Source organism: Ochotona curzoniae, unplaced genomic scaffold, assembly GCF_017591425.1.
Source record: "Ochotona curzoniae isolate NIBS_2020 unplaced genomic scaffold, NIBS_Ocur_1.0 contig_291, whole genome shotgun sequence".
Lineage (NCBI taxonomy): Eukaryota > Metazoa > Chordata > Mammalia > Lagomorpha > Ochotonidae > Ochotona > Ochotona curzoniae.
In genome coordinates, this window is record NW_024465649.1 from 8,066,477 (window position 1) to 8,083,302 (window position 16,826).

Here is a 16,826-nt window from a genome sequence, read left to right on the forward strand (position 1 = left end):
GTCACACAGCTAATATGCTATAGAGCCAAACTTCAAACCCAAGCAGTTGCCCAAGGGCCCTTGCTTCTTGTCCTCAGGAGTTCAGTAAAAAAGGGTTGACGGTGAAGGGAAGGTATGGACACAGCAGAATGAGTTTCCAGAGACAGCAGGCTCACTATTCCTTGGCATATCCTAGTGTTACTCCAGTTTGGCACCTTGTGCTATGGAAAGCTTCTTCCTACTGCCTGCTGGGGGGCAGGGGACACATATGTCATGTAGTGACTTGTGGAAAAAGTTGCCATGTTTGACAAATAAAAACATAAGACAGTTGGCTAAATTTGAATCTTAGATAAACACTGTTTTTAGTCTACATCTATCCCATGCAATATTTGGGATATACTTATGCTATCAAGTTTCATTGTTAATTCAATTATAACTGAGCATCTTTCATTTTATCTGGTAAGCCTACTGTCAGGCCAAGGATAGTAGGTGGAGATTTCCATCTAGAAGACTAAATGAGTATGATTACTTTGTTCAATTGGCCAGAAGATATCAAAGTCTTGGCTTGCTCAATTTCAAGAGAACAAGGATGGTCTCATTTCCCTCACCCCATTTCAGAAATGTCACACCTGAAGAAACCTGGAGCAGCCCATGAGCTAGACCAGAACTCCCATATTGCCCTTCAACAGGCCTTACTCAATGGCTGTCTATGTCCCTGACTCCATTCTGTATGTCCTGCCTACAACCTGGAAAATAAATGATAACCCCATTTTTTCAACTACACAGAAGATGCTCAGGGCCCTCCCAAGAACTCATAGCTTCAGGATGTACCCCTTCTTTCTGAACCTTGGTGACCTCTACATTGATATTTGGAAAGAAGAGAAGCAAAATACATTTCAACAGAAGGAATCTTTTCCTTCCCCGTTCTTTCATCTCAAGAATCAAAGAGAATCCTTTCCTTGGGTTTTCCCCATTGTGAGTATTGTTGAGTCTTGTGAGAAAAACAGCTCTCAGAGAACTGCTTCATAGCATGTGGATTCCCAAGAACCCTCTTCAAGGAAATCTGCTTTGAAATAAAAGTATGTGGGCTTATTCTACATACAGAAATCCATGCTGGAGCTTGCCTTACTCATACCTGGTGTGCCAGATAGACTCCTTGGCTTGAACAAACTCTCATCTCCTCATCATAGCCTTACTCCAACACTCACCCCTTGCCTCCCTCCACTGTGTCCTGGCCATGCCCTGTATCAGGTGGCTTTTATCACTGGTGCATAAATTTGAGCTCATTGAGAAACTGGCCTCTCACATGCTTTCAATCTTCTCTGTCTTTCCTGATTATTGAGATGTGCAAGACCAAATCAGATCTAGATGGAACAGATAGGGGTGGGTGGACCCTGCCTGTCTGCCTCAGCAGAAATGTCAGAGCAGACACCCAGAGTGAAGCTGAGATTCACAGCACAGAGCAGCACTCTGGAGACGAGGGAAATTTAAAAACATTTATTATATTATCATCCATACACCCATACATTTATAGGCTTCTAGTTAGGCCCTAGGCAAACTGTAGTACTTCCTTAAAGAGAAGAACTCATTTCAAAAGGATTTAGAGTAGCACAAAAACAAATTCTTTCGGGGTTTTATAGATTAATGAGTTGATCAGCAACATTTACCTTTCTCCACACCTTCTCTGAAGTATACCTCAGTGTAGGATCATGAAAGATGGGTCCCAGCTTTTTCCTGAATAGCTTCTTTTTAAAAAATCCATTCATTTTTATTGGAAGGATGTGCAAAGAGAAGGAGAGACAGAGAGAAAGTCCATTCGCTGGCTCATTTCCCAAATTGCCACAGCAGCTATTGCTGAGCCAATCTAAAGCCAGCCACCAGGAGTTTCTTCCAGGTCTGCCACACAGGTGCAAGTGCCCAGGGTTTGAGCCATCCTCTAATGATTTCCCAGGCCACAAGCAGGGAGTTGGATGGGAAGTGAAACAGCTAGGACACAAAGTAGCATTGATATGAGATCCTGACTCTTGTAAGGTGAGGATTTAGCCATTGAGCCATTGCATGGGCCCTGAATATTTTTTAACAAGCTGCTAAGCTGAATTTCTTAGACATATTCTTGAGCTTGTCAGCTAGAGGCCAACTATCCCCATCACCATTGTTTTCATAATGCCATAGCTGAGGGTCATTGATCATTAATTTTATGCTGGTAATATTGTGAGATATTATATATGCTTTTTCTCAGGAATACATTTCCAGCCCCCACTTTAAAGGTGAAAAAACTAGACCAGGCAAGTTTGAATGATATACCCAGGGTCGTGAAGTTAATTGAAGGAGAGCCTGGCATTCAGCCACTAGACTGGTTCCACCTGAGACTGGAGATCTTGTTGTGGGGTACTCTGGTTGCCATCAGTTGACACGGAGCAATCAGGCCACATTCCAGGCACTGGTGGTTACAAGTATTTGGTGAGATTAGAGACACTGATATTTGGAGATCCCTACTCAAAACCCTCCTGAGTGAATGGAATGGTCCATCTCTCCCTTGCAATTCTCTGGCCCACAAAAATATCTTAAGTAGCCCAGGTTTCTTTGAGGACACACAGTACAAGAAATTAAAAAATTTGAAGTCACACAAAACTAAATTTACATCAATGGCTTGGAACGTGACACTATGGGTACAATTGGAACAGAAAACTTCTCTCAGTTTCTTCATTTATGAAATGGACATATTCTACTTACCTCGCAGATATATTGAATGTTAACCAGAAAAGCTTTCTCTTAATATGGTGTAAATGTTTGCACCCCTGCTTTCTAAATCATATCTTGAAACCTAACTTCTTTGGGAGGTGATAAGGTCATAAAGATTCTGTGCTCATGAGCAGGATACCACAGGTGTGAGGAGAGAGGCTCACATCTTCCACCACACAAAGGCTCAACAATAACCTGCCATTTACAAAGCAGGGCATTCTCATGAGGAATACATTTCGGTTGTTTGTAAATCATGAAGTCTAAAGTGTTATGTGAAGGGAGCCCAACACTACAAAACCAGCATTCAGACATCCTCCCTGCAACCCCAATATTTTTGAATAACTACAATGGGCAGGAGCCATTAAGACCTGGAGAAGTATCCGTTCCCATAACCTAAGAATAGGGATTCTGCATCGTCAGTTTCCAATCTCTAGAACAGAGCTTGGGACATTATATGTCTGCTCATTGAATATGGTGCATATGATATTTATGGAAATAATGAATGGATGTTTTAAAAAAGGCAAAATGCCCCTTTAGTTTGTCTTTCTAACTCCATCAGCCAGTGTTCTCCAGCTTCACGTGACTATTTGGTATTCAACAATCAACCTGTGTTTCTCCCTATCTCAGCATCAACATGGTACAATAAGATTCTCTTTGTCTGGAAGATCTGCCACACCCCTTTTGCCTTCCTGAGAACTAACTAGTAGCCCTATATGTACTTGACAGATAAGTAGAGCAAATCTGCTCCAGCTGGGTGTGTTAGTCCTTCAAGTAGTTGAAATCTGTTCTTATAATTCTCTTCCTTGTTCTACAAGTCAGTTCTCCCCTTCAGATCAAATTTCTGCCTTCCCTCCAAGTGATTCTTACTGGAGATAGCTTCTGAATTGTACAACGTCTTGGTTATTTCCTGTTTTGCCAGTTACCTCTGATTTATTCAGTGATTAAATACTTATTGAGCACCTATTAGGTGTCAGATGAAAATAAAATGGTCACCAATTATGATACTTAGATACCCATGAGGTGAACTGTACAACATATCTATCTACTATTGCTGCACTATGAAGAAGGCAAAGTAGAGAGGGGTACATAGAAAGAAAGGGGAAAAAATTGTGTAGAGGAGTTGATCAGGGGAGATTTCTGATGTCATCTTGTTTGAGCAGAGTTCTGAAGGGAATGAGGAAGCGAACTGTGGACTACCTGGGAGCGGTGCATTCCAGAGGGAGCTGAAAAGCAAGTGTAGGCGCCCCAAGGCAACTGTCTTGCAGGGTTTGAAGTAGCACAAGCAGGCCCAAAGCAAGGAGCAAAGCAGGTGGGAGAGAGTAGTTGGAAGTGAGGTCCAAAAAGAACTGAAGACAGGTCACGATATGCTTCAGTCAACAAAAAGGACAATGTTTTAAGTAAGGTGAAAGTTGAAAAGGAGGTTGTTCAGAATCACATGAAAACTTTCCAAGGATTCTGAAAATCTAAGAGTTTTTTTTTTTTTTTAAAGCCAGAGTAGAAACAAAAAGAATGTCTGGAAGTTATTCCAAAAATGATAGGAGATGGTTATGGTTTTTAGAGGTAGATATAATGAAAATGATCAAAACATGCTACAGTCCTATCTGTATTTAGAAAGCTGAGCTTATTAGACTTCTAAAATTTTTCTTAGCTTTATTGAGATATATTTGGAAAATAATAGTTATATTTAAGATGTATACCATGAGAACTTTATAAGTAGTGAATATGTAAATGTTAAGCCAAAATATTCATCATACGTGTGTGTGTGTGTGTGTGTGTGTGTGTGTGTGTGTGTATGAGAGACAGAGAGAGATACTTGAAATCAGATCTACTTTTTTCAAAAATTTTGACACACGACACAGTATTAACAACTATAGCCACCAGGCTGTATCATATATTAGACTCTAGAAACTATTCATCTTGTAACTGAAAATTTGTACTTTTGATCAACGTTTTCTCCATGCTTTGCCCTGGCAGTCATCATTCTGCTGTCTAGTAATATGAGATTAACCTTTTTAGCTTCCAAGTGTAAGGGAGACCTGAAGAATTTTTCTTTATGCGTTAGGCATATTTCACTAAGCATAATATCCTGTAGGCTCATCTATACTGTACAAATGGAAGGATTTTTTCATTTCATGTTTGAATGATGTATATGTGTGTGTGTGTATCCACATACAAATGTGCAACATATGCTCATATTGTATTGTCTTTAGGCACCCATTCATCAATGAGCACTAAACTTGTTTCTATATCTCAAATACTGTGGAAGCTGCAGATGACTGTTTAAGTTACTAATATCTGAATAATATGATATTTCTTTAGAAAACAAATTTTTAAAAACTCCCCATACTGGAACAAATTTATGTTCCTGTCAACACTGTTCAAGGTTCCCATTTGCCACCATTGTCAATACTTGTAATCTCTTGTGGTTTAGATAATAGTCACTCTAAGAGGTGTGGGATGGCATGTAGAAATGATTTTAATTTGCATTTTCCTGATAGTTAGTGGTACTTTTTCATACAATTGTTGGTCACTTTTATATTTTCTATAGAGAAGTATTTCAGTGTATCTCTGGCCAGTTTTTAAATTTTTTTTTTTAATTTTACTTCTTTTTTTTAAGATTTATTTTTATTATTTTTTTATTGGAAAGGCAGATATACAGAGAGGAGAGACAGAGAGGAAGATCTTCTGTCCGATGATTCACTCCCCAAGTGAGCACAACGGGCCGATACTATGCCAATCCGAAGCCAGGAGCCTCTTCCGGGTCTCCCACGTGGGTGCAGGGTCCCAAAGCTTTGGGCTGTCCTGGACTGCTTTCCCGGGCCACAGGCAGGGAGCTGGAAGGGAAGTGGGGCTGCCGGGATAGAAGCGGCGCCCATATGGGATCCCGGGCATGCAAGGCGAGGACCTTAACCACTTGCGCCATCGCGCCGGGCCCCTAAAATTTTACTTCTTTTTATTATTATCATTTTATGATATGGTTCCATAGCCCCTGAGATTTCCCTTATCCCCTCCCCAACTCCCTCTGCCCTCATTGAGTTCCCCTATATTATTACTATAGTATAGTTCTTCATACAAAACCATATGTCTGTCCATCATTGCAGGCATGGACAATAACAGAATCCAGCATGCTATGTCAAGATATAGCACACAGTTTCATTGTAAGTCCAACATTGTCTGGAAGTAGAGATGCATACTGCATTGTAGCATCACATCTGGATATGACAGTCTCTATTAAACAGTTACTATACATCACCTTAAACGAGAAGCCACAATACAGAATCAACAACAGAAAGAAAAATAGAAATTTGCAACACAATGAAGTTAAATAACATGTTACTAGATATGACAGTCTCCATTGCACTGTTACTATACACCCACTTAAATGAAAAGCCACATAACAAAACAAATAACAGGAAAGAAAAAAACTAATCAACAACATCATGAAGTGAAATAACATGCTACTGAATGACTAATGTGTCTCTGAAGAAACGAAAAAGAAAGTCAAGAAAATGAAGAAAATGATGCTACTGTATGATCCAGTCACTGAAGAAATTTAATGAGAAGAACGTGTTTTGAAGGATTGAAATTAACCAAAAAAATCAAAATCCATGAGGTATAGTTTCCACTGATCTTTGTTGGTGAGATGTGTCTCCTATAGGCAACAAATAGATGGGTTTTATTTTTAATCTAGTCTACTAATCTATGACATTTCATTGATGAGTTTAAGCTATTTACATTCAGGGTAAATATGAATGGGTAGTAGTTTGGTCATGTCGTTTTAGGAATGGGTTGTTCATTAATTTAGTCTTCTGTTGTCATTTTACTAGGATGTTCTTCACATTTACCTTTAGTTTTGGTGGTTGCTGTTTCTTCTCGGTCAAGAGAACATCTTGAAGTATCATTTGTAGGGAAGATTTGGAAGAGGCATATTCTTTTAATTTTTCTTTATTGTGGAAGAATTTCATTTCATTTTCAAAGACAAAGGAAAGCTTTGCTGGGTACTTTTTCCTGGAGCAACATTTTTTTTTTTCTTTAGAATCTGGAATATGGCACTCCATTGTCTTCTGACCTGTAGAGTTTCCTGTGAGAGATCTCCTGTGAGTTGAATTGGCATTCCTTTATATGTCAGGTGATTTTTTTTTTAAGAACACATTTAAGAATCTTTTCCTTATGTTCAATTGAAGAGAGCTTGATGATCATGTGTTGTGGTGAAGATCACTTTGGTCAACCTTGTTCTGAGTTCTGTGTCCCTCCTGGATGTTGTTTCCCAATTCTTTCTCTAGATTAGGGAAATTTCCCCCTATTATTTCATTAAATACATTTGTAAACCCAGCTTCTCTTTCTGAACCTTCTGGGACTCCCATAACGCTTATATTTGACCTTTTAATAGTGTCTCTCAATTCCTGAATACTATTTTAGCCTGTTCCAGCCTACCTCCAGCTTTGTGTTTGTTCACTTTGTTCACAGGAAATATTTTTTAATTTTGAGATTCTTTCTTCTGCGTCTTTTATTCTATTTTGGAGACTCTCCACTGTACTTTTAATTTGCCCTACTGTGTTCTTCATTTCTGATATATCAGCTTTCATTTGGTTCATTTCCAGTGTGACATATTCCTTGAATTCCTTGGATGCCTGCTTTATGTGCTTCTCATTGATAATGAGTTTTATAACCAGTGTTTTGAATTCTGTATCCCCCATTTTCTCCATGTCTTCCTCAGTTAACTCTTCAGTTGGCAAAGGGTTTTGCTCCTTTGTCAGCGAGTCTTCTGTAATATTCATTTTGTCTTTGTCTATTCTTTTGCTCTTGGTCATTGTACTTCTGGTTAGCAGATTCTTCTCCTTGGGGCAGGTTTCTAAGCTGTGTCTCCACAGGTCTACAGTTTGATTTTACCTATTGCAGTTGGTAATTGGCTCTTTGTTTGCAAGGTAATTGGCTCTTTGTTTGCAATCACTTGTGCCACTCCTTCCAGCAAGTTCCAGGTCTGGGTTCACATGTTAGATAACCACATGGTCTCCATAGCCCCAGTTCCTGGCTCACCAGTCTCCACCTCCTGTGATACCATGCTGAGGGTGCACTATTGTCTGTACAACCTTTCTCTCACTTCCAGTTGTAGTAGGTCCCAGGATCAGGGAGACACTAGGTGTTCTGTATAGCTAGATTGTTGGTGGTGCTGATCTTGACAGAACCTGTTGGTCATTAGATCTGTGGGCCACACAGACCTTTTTTGACCCATACGATGGTATAATTGATATTATTTTCCTGTTCTTGCCAGGCTTAGCACATGCATAGTTCACTGTTGTCCCCGCAATCGTAAAGCCTTTGCCACACTGTATGAAATGGCAACTGATGTGCCACTACCAGAGTTCTTGATCTACTGGCCATCAGGTCTGAGGGCTCTCCGGACCTAACTTGGGTGGAACCTGTAGGATGCAATGTTGTTGCATGTCCCTGAGCCAGAGATGAGATCACTCCCATCTCAGTACACGTGCAGTATGGGCTATAGCCCTTGCCTTCTTAAACAAAATGGCACACCATATAGCTCTAGGGAGCGGACTGGGTTGTGAAATCCACCCTGTTCCCACACTACCCATCTGGTATCTGCTGCTCTGTCTCTGCTCCTGGTCAAATCAAACAGACTAGCAGGATGGGCAGTTCTTTGTCTGGATTCACCTCCTGAGCTCCTGGTGAAAATCCCTTCCCACCTTGTTGCTGGGGGAGTTCCGGCTGCCACTGGAATTCAGATTGCCATTTGCTGAATGCCACTGGGATATCAGTCACTGTGATACCACACTGTTGTTTTCACTGCTTTCCTGTGTTTGTCAGTCTCTAGGTACCCCTCTGCTGTTGTTCTGTCCTCTCCTATTTCCTGGAATGTGTCCACTCTGCTACACACTGGTTAATGTTTCTCCATCTGTGTAAACATGTCTTTACCCTATTCTGCCACCTTGATTCTCCTTGTTCAGTTTTTAACTACATGATTTTTTTTCCTAATGAGTCATATGTATTCCCAATGCATTTTGTTATAGGAATGAGTGTGTGGCAGGACAGTTGTGCTTCAGTTTCTTTATCTATTTAACAGGGATGATATTTTCCCTATAGTTTTTAGAATAAATGCTTCAAAGATCTGAATATTCTCTCTCAGCAGCATGCTGCTATGGTGACATGACTGATAGACCATTACTCAGAATATATGTGTGAAGGAATAAATGGGAGAAGGAAGCTGAAGCATTCAGGCATCCATGGGATTCCCTAAAGGAGAGATTCTGTTACAAAAGTACAACCCACAACCCAGTGTACAGGCTCCAGATGCAGGTTTGAAACAAAAGTTGGAGAGACACATGGTTTAAGCAGCACTTGAAACCACTGTGGCAAATCAAGACTAAAGTTATTTCCACTCACATAGTGATTTTGTGCCACATTTGTTGAACTAATACCTATCACAATGAAGAAATCGTAACATTATTCAAGGTATGAAAGATCTCATATCCCATGAAATAAGCGAAGAATTATTCTGGAACATTAGTCTAAGGGAAACCAAGAAAAAGAGTGTACTTCCTGGAAGTGTAATATAAAGAGAGAAATTAAGCAGTGGCAATCTTATTAGCAATTAAGAAAAGGAAGGCGATTTAGCAACATGGGTATAAATCAACAGTTAGTCTTCATTCAGGCCTTTCCTTGCACTACATTAGCTGTATTACAGAGCATGAGCTTTGCAGTTTTCACTGTCCCAGGTCAGCTGATAGGACATCCAGGCGATTATCATTTCTGTATTTTATGGAAATGTTGCTTTGTTTTTGTTTTTTTTTAATTTTATTTATTGGAAAGTCAGATATACAGAGAGGAGAGACAGAGAGAAAGATCTTTCGTCCGATGATTCACTCCCCAAGTGAGTGCAATGGCCGATGCTATGCCGATCTGAAGCCAGGATCCAGGAACTTCTTCTGGGTATCTCACATGGGTGCAGGGTCCCAAAGCTTTGGGCCATCCTCGACTGCTTTCCCAGGCCACAGGCAGGGAGCTGGATGGGAAGTAGAGCTGCTGGGATTAGAACCGACGCCCATATGGGATCCTGACACATTCAAGGAGAGGACTTTTAGCAACTAGGCCACGCTGTCGGGCCCGAAATGTTGCTTTGTTAGGATGCATGGTTCACAATGGGGAGAGTATATTCACGGTGAGTTCCATGCAAATTTTCTCCACTACCTCTAGCAATTTAGGCACCAGCTGAAGTTCAGTGCCAGCCTAGCACTGTCACTGCCTAATGGCATTTACAAATAGGGATGATTGCCCTGCTCTCTGCACTTGCAAACCTATATGCAACTCTGACCTCCATATGGAGGTCACATATAATGCAATTCTGGAAGAGGGAGCTAGAGTGAGCCGAAAGGAATGAGATTCATGAAAAACTTGTAATGTAAGAATGATATGCAGGGCAGATGTCATGGTGTAATGGGATAAACTGCCACCTGCAATGACAGTATCTCATATAGGCACTGGTTCCATCTTAATCTTGGCTGCTCTACTCTAATCTAGCTCCCTGCCAACGTACCTAGGAAAGCAATGGAAGATGGCCCAAGTGTTTGGACCCCCACACTCATGTGGGAGACTGAGATGATGGTCCAGCCCCTTGGCTTCAACCTGGCCATCCCTGGCTATAGCAGCCATTTGGGGAGTGAACAAGTGGATGGAAGGTCAATCTCAGTTAGGCTCTCTCTTTCTCTCTCTGTCTCTCAAAGAAATAAATACTTTTTTAAAAAAGGCTGAAAGAGCAAACATATTTGGGCATTAGGAAATAGGAAATATTAGGGCAATAGGAAATTCAGGAGGGATGTAACAATTTCTTAAAAATCTTTAGAATGACTATTAAGTGAGACACTGACTTGTACCTTATCCTTTTTGACTATGGATATGTCAAAGGGATATATTTTGACTTCTCATTAGGAAACTATTTCTACACTTGATCGTAGCTGAAAGACTGAGAAGTGATAAATAAAAAATAAATCTTTAAATATATATATATTTCTAATAATCTTTGGTATCTGAATAAAACAAGTTTCCTCTGGAAAAGAATTGACATTGAGGATGGTCACAGAGCCCTTTAACATTGGTGCAGGATTCAGAACTGAGATGGAATGGAGCAAACAATACCCACTTGCCTCCTCCTCTTTCCTTCCCACTGTGGTCTGGGGTCCTAACTCAGAAGAACAAAACTACTTGCAGTCAAACTCTAGGCTCATTCTTGAGATATAAACTGGCAGTTTGGCCTGAGATATTCTTAACTCCTCTGAGTGATTAACAGGGCGGTAAATACTTCTCATTTCTCAGGGCTACCAAGCACTATGCGGTAGCTGACCTCATCTGGGTGCTGAATGGTACCCCAGCCCCGATGGCTCCTTCTCCCTGGTGTGGCCCGAGGTCAAGGCCGATCAATTTTGCTTTGAGGGGAGGAATGTGAGGCATGCCTTTAGCTAAGACCCAGAACAGATGCTCTGTTGTTCTTCCAGTGCCTTTGTGAAGGGGCTTGTGAACGGAACTCTTGAATGTCAAGCCAAGCTGGGCCACAGAAGCTAATCACAGAATTGATTGGGGCCTCTATGACAAAGCTGGGGAAAGTCCAGTGGATAGGATGGAGGAGGGACAACTGCCACGGGTGCCATGGACTGCAAAGCAGTTTCAAACCCAGAGAACCTATGGGGCCAAGCAGTGTGATCTTTTGACTTTATGCATGAAGAGATTGAGGGGCAATGCCACAATAACTTCCTTGAGGTCATACACAGAATCAGCCGTTTCAGGGCTGCAATCAAGATGTGACAAGTGAGTTTCTTCTGTGACCTTGAGAGCAGTCGCACCTTCTGTCTCGCCTGTGGACACTCATTGAACTCCCCTAGACTCAGACTGTGTCTGCCCAGCTCAGCTGCAAAGCATCTGCCACCTGCAAAGGCCTTCAGAGAGCTACAGGCTGATGGTTTGTGTTTGCCTTTCCACCCCACAAAGTCAGGTGCTCACATTTGAATTCCCAAGGGGATCAGATGACAAAGAGGGGGGCTTTAAAAAAGAGTTGCTTTCATTGTTTTATGCTAGTTCTTGAGATTCGTGAGAGTGGTAGCCCATTTTCTTCCAACTTGTGCCTCTAACACATGTGTCACTTGTGCCACTCACTGTTCAGATTCCTTCCATCTGCTGGGGCAGTGGGAGACACCTGCCTCCCATTCCTTAATTCACCAATGACTGAGCACATTGTTTTGATAGGACACAAAGATGACTAACACTTGTTTCTTGATTGGAAATGCTTAACCCTCAGCAAAGGAAACATAGAAGGAAAACATAAAAGGAAACATAAAAGGATAATGATATTACTACTCAGTAATTACAATGAAGGGAAAAGCTGCTGATACTGTTGGGATACTAGTAAACATACACCCACCTGGGAGAACTGGTAATGAATGCAGAGGAGACTTCCTGGAGGAAGTGCTGCCTAAATAGTTTTTAAGAAATGAGTGGAGAATTCTGTATCCTTCTGAGTGTGAATGACTTAAAACAGCCAAGCTCTCATTCACCACCATCTCCATGCTTTCCATGGCTTGTCATAACTCTGACACTCATTTCTATTTTCTTCTGCAGCTTTGAAGAGTGGTGGTCCTTTCTCTGGCTGGTGGCAAGTCTCTGAAGGGTTTTCAGTAAGTGGGGGGTCATGATCAGATCTCTGATTTGCAAAGATTCCCTTGGTGACAATTAGGAGGATGATTGGAGGGACACTTGATGCAGGAGAGTCTTTTGGGAGACTCCACGCAAGAGATGCCAAGCACCTGCAATTGCACCACAAAGGAGAGACTAATAATCCTGGAAGGAACGCCTCAACGTTCCCTCAGGTCTGGAGAAATGTGGGAGTTGGCAATGGGCTGGGATAAGGTAACCTATGTCAAATGCCACTGTGACCAAATTTTGTGAGCATCCCTAAACTTCTGAGCAACTACAAGTCCAGAGGCACAATACTCATGTAGAGTGGTGATTATTCCAAGAGATAACCCTATGCAGCCATTACTGACCACCCCTCAGCATTCTGCTCATTCTTAAAGAGGTCAAGTGACTCCAGGTGGCTTGGAATTCAGATGTAGGGTTACTAACCACAAAGCTCCAGCTCTGACCACTGCAGAATACCTGTGAGGGTTTGCCTGAAAGCCCCCAGAACACAAAGTCCATCCAGCAGTGTTTTGAGAAGTTTGACCTAGCACAACCATGTGACTGAAAAAAGACTGATGGAAAACTACCCAACAACAACACAAGATAAAAATGAATTTAGAGCTCTTCTACTTGACTCAGTGTCTTTGTCAGCTCAAGCAGTTGTAACAATGGATCATAAATGGAAAGGCTTATAAACAGCCGAAGGGTATTTCTCTGGTTTTGGAAGCCAGGATACTCAAGATCAAGATGCTCACAATTTTCTAATTGGAGAAAGTTATTTCCAGGTTCATAAAGGCCAGCTTCTTGGTGTTTCCTGGAAAATGGCAAAAGGGAGAAGCTATCTGTCTTGGGCCTCTTATAAGCACATTAATCCCAATCGTGATGGCTTTCCTGTCAAAACCTGCTCTCCCCAAAGGACTCACCTCCCCATATCATCACAGTGAAGTCAGAATTTCAACAAATTCAGTTTGTGGGGCCCAAAGCATTCAGACCACAGTGTTTGGCAAAGTCCCTTTGCTTTTCTTCTAAGAAAGCACTATCAAATTTATTTACACAAATGCCAAATCCAGGGTGGTTCTCATTTCTTTCTTTTTGTTGTTTTGTTTTTTATGTGTGGTCCACTGCCTATAAAATTGTCCCTCCGGGAGGGGCCATAATGGCCTAGATTGGAAGTTCCTGTCCCTTGCTCTGTCCTCTCTGCTACCCTTCACCAATTTTGATGATAATCAGAATTCTCACTCATTTCTCTAAGCATCATATCAAGAAAAATGCAAGCATCTTCTCCTTCTAAGTCAGTGATTCTCACAGTGTGGTTGCATGAAGAGCAGCCATGTTACCCGACAATTTGGTAAGTCAAAATCCCATGCCCCATCCCACACAACCTCAGTAGAAATTTTCAGGGATTGAGGCCCAGCAGTCTGTGTTTGAGTAGACTCTGGGCTCAAGTTTGACAAGCAATGACTAACAAATGAATGGTGTATTAAATGCCTTAATGAATCTCCTCGGGTTGCCTTGCAATGTTCCAGGCTTCCTCCAAAGGAGTGAAGAATTCCTGCGGAGCCACTCAGCACCAACAGAATCCCAGGCACATCATGGCAAAGAGTGAGGGTGCCAACAAGTAGATCATTGGTGGATTAGAATTCAAGTCCTAGGCTATCCCACAGCCCGCTTTTTATGTGTTGCATAATCTAATCTCATCCTCAATGGCAACTCCTCAGGGAAGCCTTCCAAGACTTTCCTGAGCTAGAGTGAATGCTCCCACCACATTTTCGTAGAAGCATTGAGTTCTTGCTCATCGTCACAGTGATTATCATGTGTCACAATGACCTGTCTATTTAATCATCTGTCTCTTTCACTTCACTCCTAGACCACTGAGGGCAAAGACTGATTTTCCTGATTGTCATTGTCACCAGAATCCAGCAGAGGAACATTCAGTACTTCTGCACTTAATCAGCTAAACACCAAATTTGGATCATTGTGTTTTTCATGGGCCTGAACTGCTTCTCCACATTCTACCTGTGACATTTTCTGCCTTCTCATTCCCACATTAGCTACTAGTTTGCCTCAGGTGCTGGGCTGCTAACTCCTGAACACCCAGCTCAACCTTGAGATTTGTGCTGGCCCCTTCCATCCCTGCCATTGCTTACTCAATGTTTACCTTATTATGATTGTGACAGCCTTGGATTATTTTAGGTTATTTTAGAATTCCCCCAGACCCCTCATAGGCCAAGTTCCACAGGTAGGGGCTAGCCTATCTTTCTCAACTCTACCCTTAGCATATAGAAATAGCTCAATAAATGACTTTTGAATGATGCATGACTTTTCATTGACTCATTTATACTAATACACATACATCATCCAAATATGCCCATTATAGACATGATGATAATTAAACCCAAGGAGGGAGTGATTTGCACTGAACACACAGCCAATGGGGAATAGAACCACTGCCAATAGTTTCTTTCTGATCAGTTGTTTCCACCCATTACCACTTTGTTGGAAAAAGCAAGTTTAATATTTTTATTATAAGTAATAGGGAGCCATTGAATATTCAAAGGCTTAAAGAAAGCAGTAGGATGGATTCTATTTTACTGTGTCTCCCTCTTTCAATTACTGCCACGTTGACTAGTCTTATTTCAAAAGCATCTGTTTTTCTCTCTGGGGTCATAAAATCACTGCCACACACTGTAAATTTATGGTCAGTGTTTCCTCGCAGCTGTGTTAGTTGACAGCTCTTAATCATTGGCACTGTGAAGATGCTTCAAGAGCTGGTGCTGTCAAAGCACATCAACCAGAGCTGAACTGTGATTGCCAATGTCTGCACTAATGCACCTGTGCTGTGGGGGAACCCCTCCTCTCACAGCCTGGCGGGTGTTGGGACGGATACAGTGGAAGTAAAGGGATGCCGTTCCAGGAGGTGCATGATTTACGTCAGCAGATTAAATATGAAACCATATCAAGTTCAAGTTTCACTTAATCAACCTAGAGCCTCATAAGCTTTGGAAAAAAGGTAGCCTCTTTGCTGCAAAAGGAGAACATGAATTTGCATGGAAAACTCTTTAATAATCACCAAGAAATGTTGGGCATTGATCAAATTTAGTTCTTTGATGGTATGGAATACCATGCAACTATTAAAGAAGTGACTTAAAATCAGGAAAACAAAGCTAAATTATCACAGTAAATTGATTAGAAAAATTATATTATAAAAGATAACTTACATTTATGAGGAAATACACAAAACAGATGACTATATGAATAGATGAGGGCATGTATAGCTAGATGGCCTTAAAAGAAAGATTGGAAAGACCAACATCAACCTGTTTACAGAGGGTTTATTTTGAAACAGGGATTGGAATGGTTATTTAAATGTTATACTTTTATTTCCTGATTGTGTAGTGATAAACTATAACATTTCTATTACCAGTGAGCCTAATATTCAGTCAAGAGCTCATTATTTATCTATTTTTCTCCTCATCCCTCCTAAAATGGTGTTTCTAACATACGCTCAGCCATCCACACATCCATCCATCCAGCTAGCTACCCAGTCAGGAGGCAGAACTGAATGCATGCTGTTTTAACAACCTCCTATGATACTCTTATATCCATGTCATGTACATCCATGACTCTGGGCTATGTTATTATTATCATTCCTGTTGCTTTCTGAGCTTCCCATTCCCCAACCCCCAATCACCCGTTGTCCCTCATTTGATCCCCACTCGCTCTAAAACCTTCTAAGGATCCTACCTTGTCCCTCTTCTCCTTGCAGTACCTTCTATCCATCCTCCTCCTTTTCCATCCTCCTCAATGGCCAGTATTCTCCCACTGCACCTTACATGGTCATCTATTTGAACTTTTCACAGTTATCTGTGCATTTGCCATCTCAATCACAGATGACTGCTTATTGAAACAAGAAGCACGTGTCAGTTCCTTCTCTCAAATCCAGGGCCTAGTTGCCTAATGGAACTAATTAACTTCCACCATAAGTATTGTTCCATCAGCCTAAAGCAAAGTTTGGTCATTCACTAATTGATCAGCATTATCTACTGATCATCTATTGCAGGCCAAATACAGAGATGAACAAGTTCCATTTCCCCTCTCCAAAATCTCATAGCCAAGTAGAGGAGGCAGACCAGGGTGTATGACAAAGATCTACAAATAGGCTTCCAGAGCATACTGGTGTCCTATTATGATCTGAACAATAAGCCTTCTAGGAGTTAAGAGGTTCCTTCAGGTTGTGTAAAAAAGGGGAGAGATTTCCTGACGGCATTAAGGTTAGAGAAGAGACTTCGAATCAGAGAAAGACTGAGACAGAGTCTATGAGGGAGAACATTGCAGGTACAGAAAACAGTGCACAGACACAAAGTGCTGAAATACTGGTTGATTATGAGCTTACTGATGATAGGAATTGTATTGTTGGATTTTCT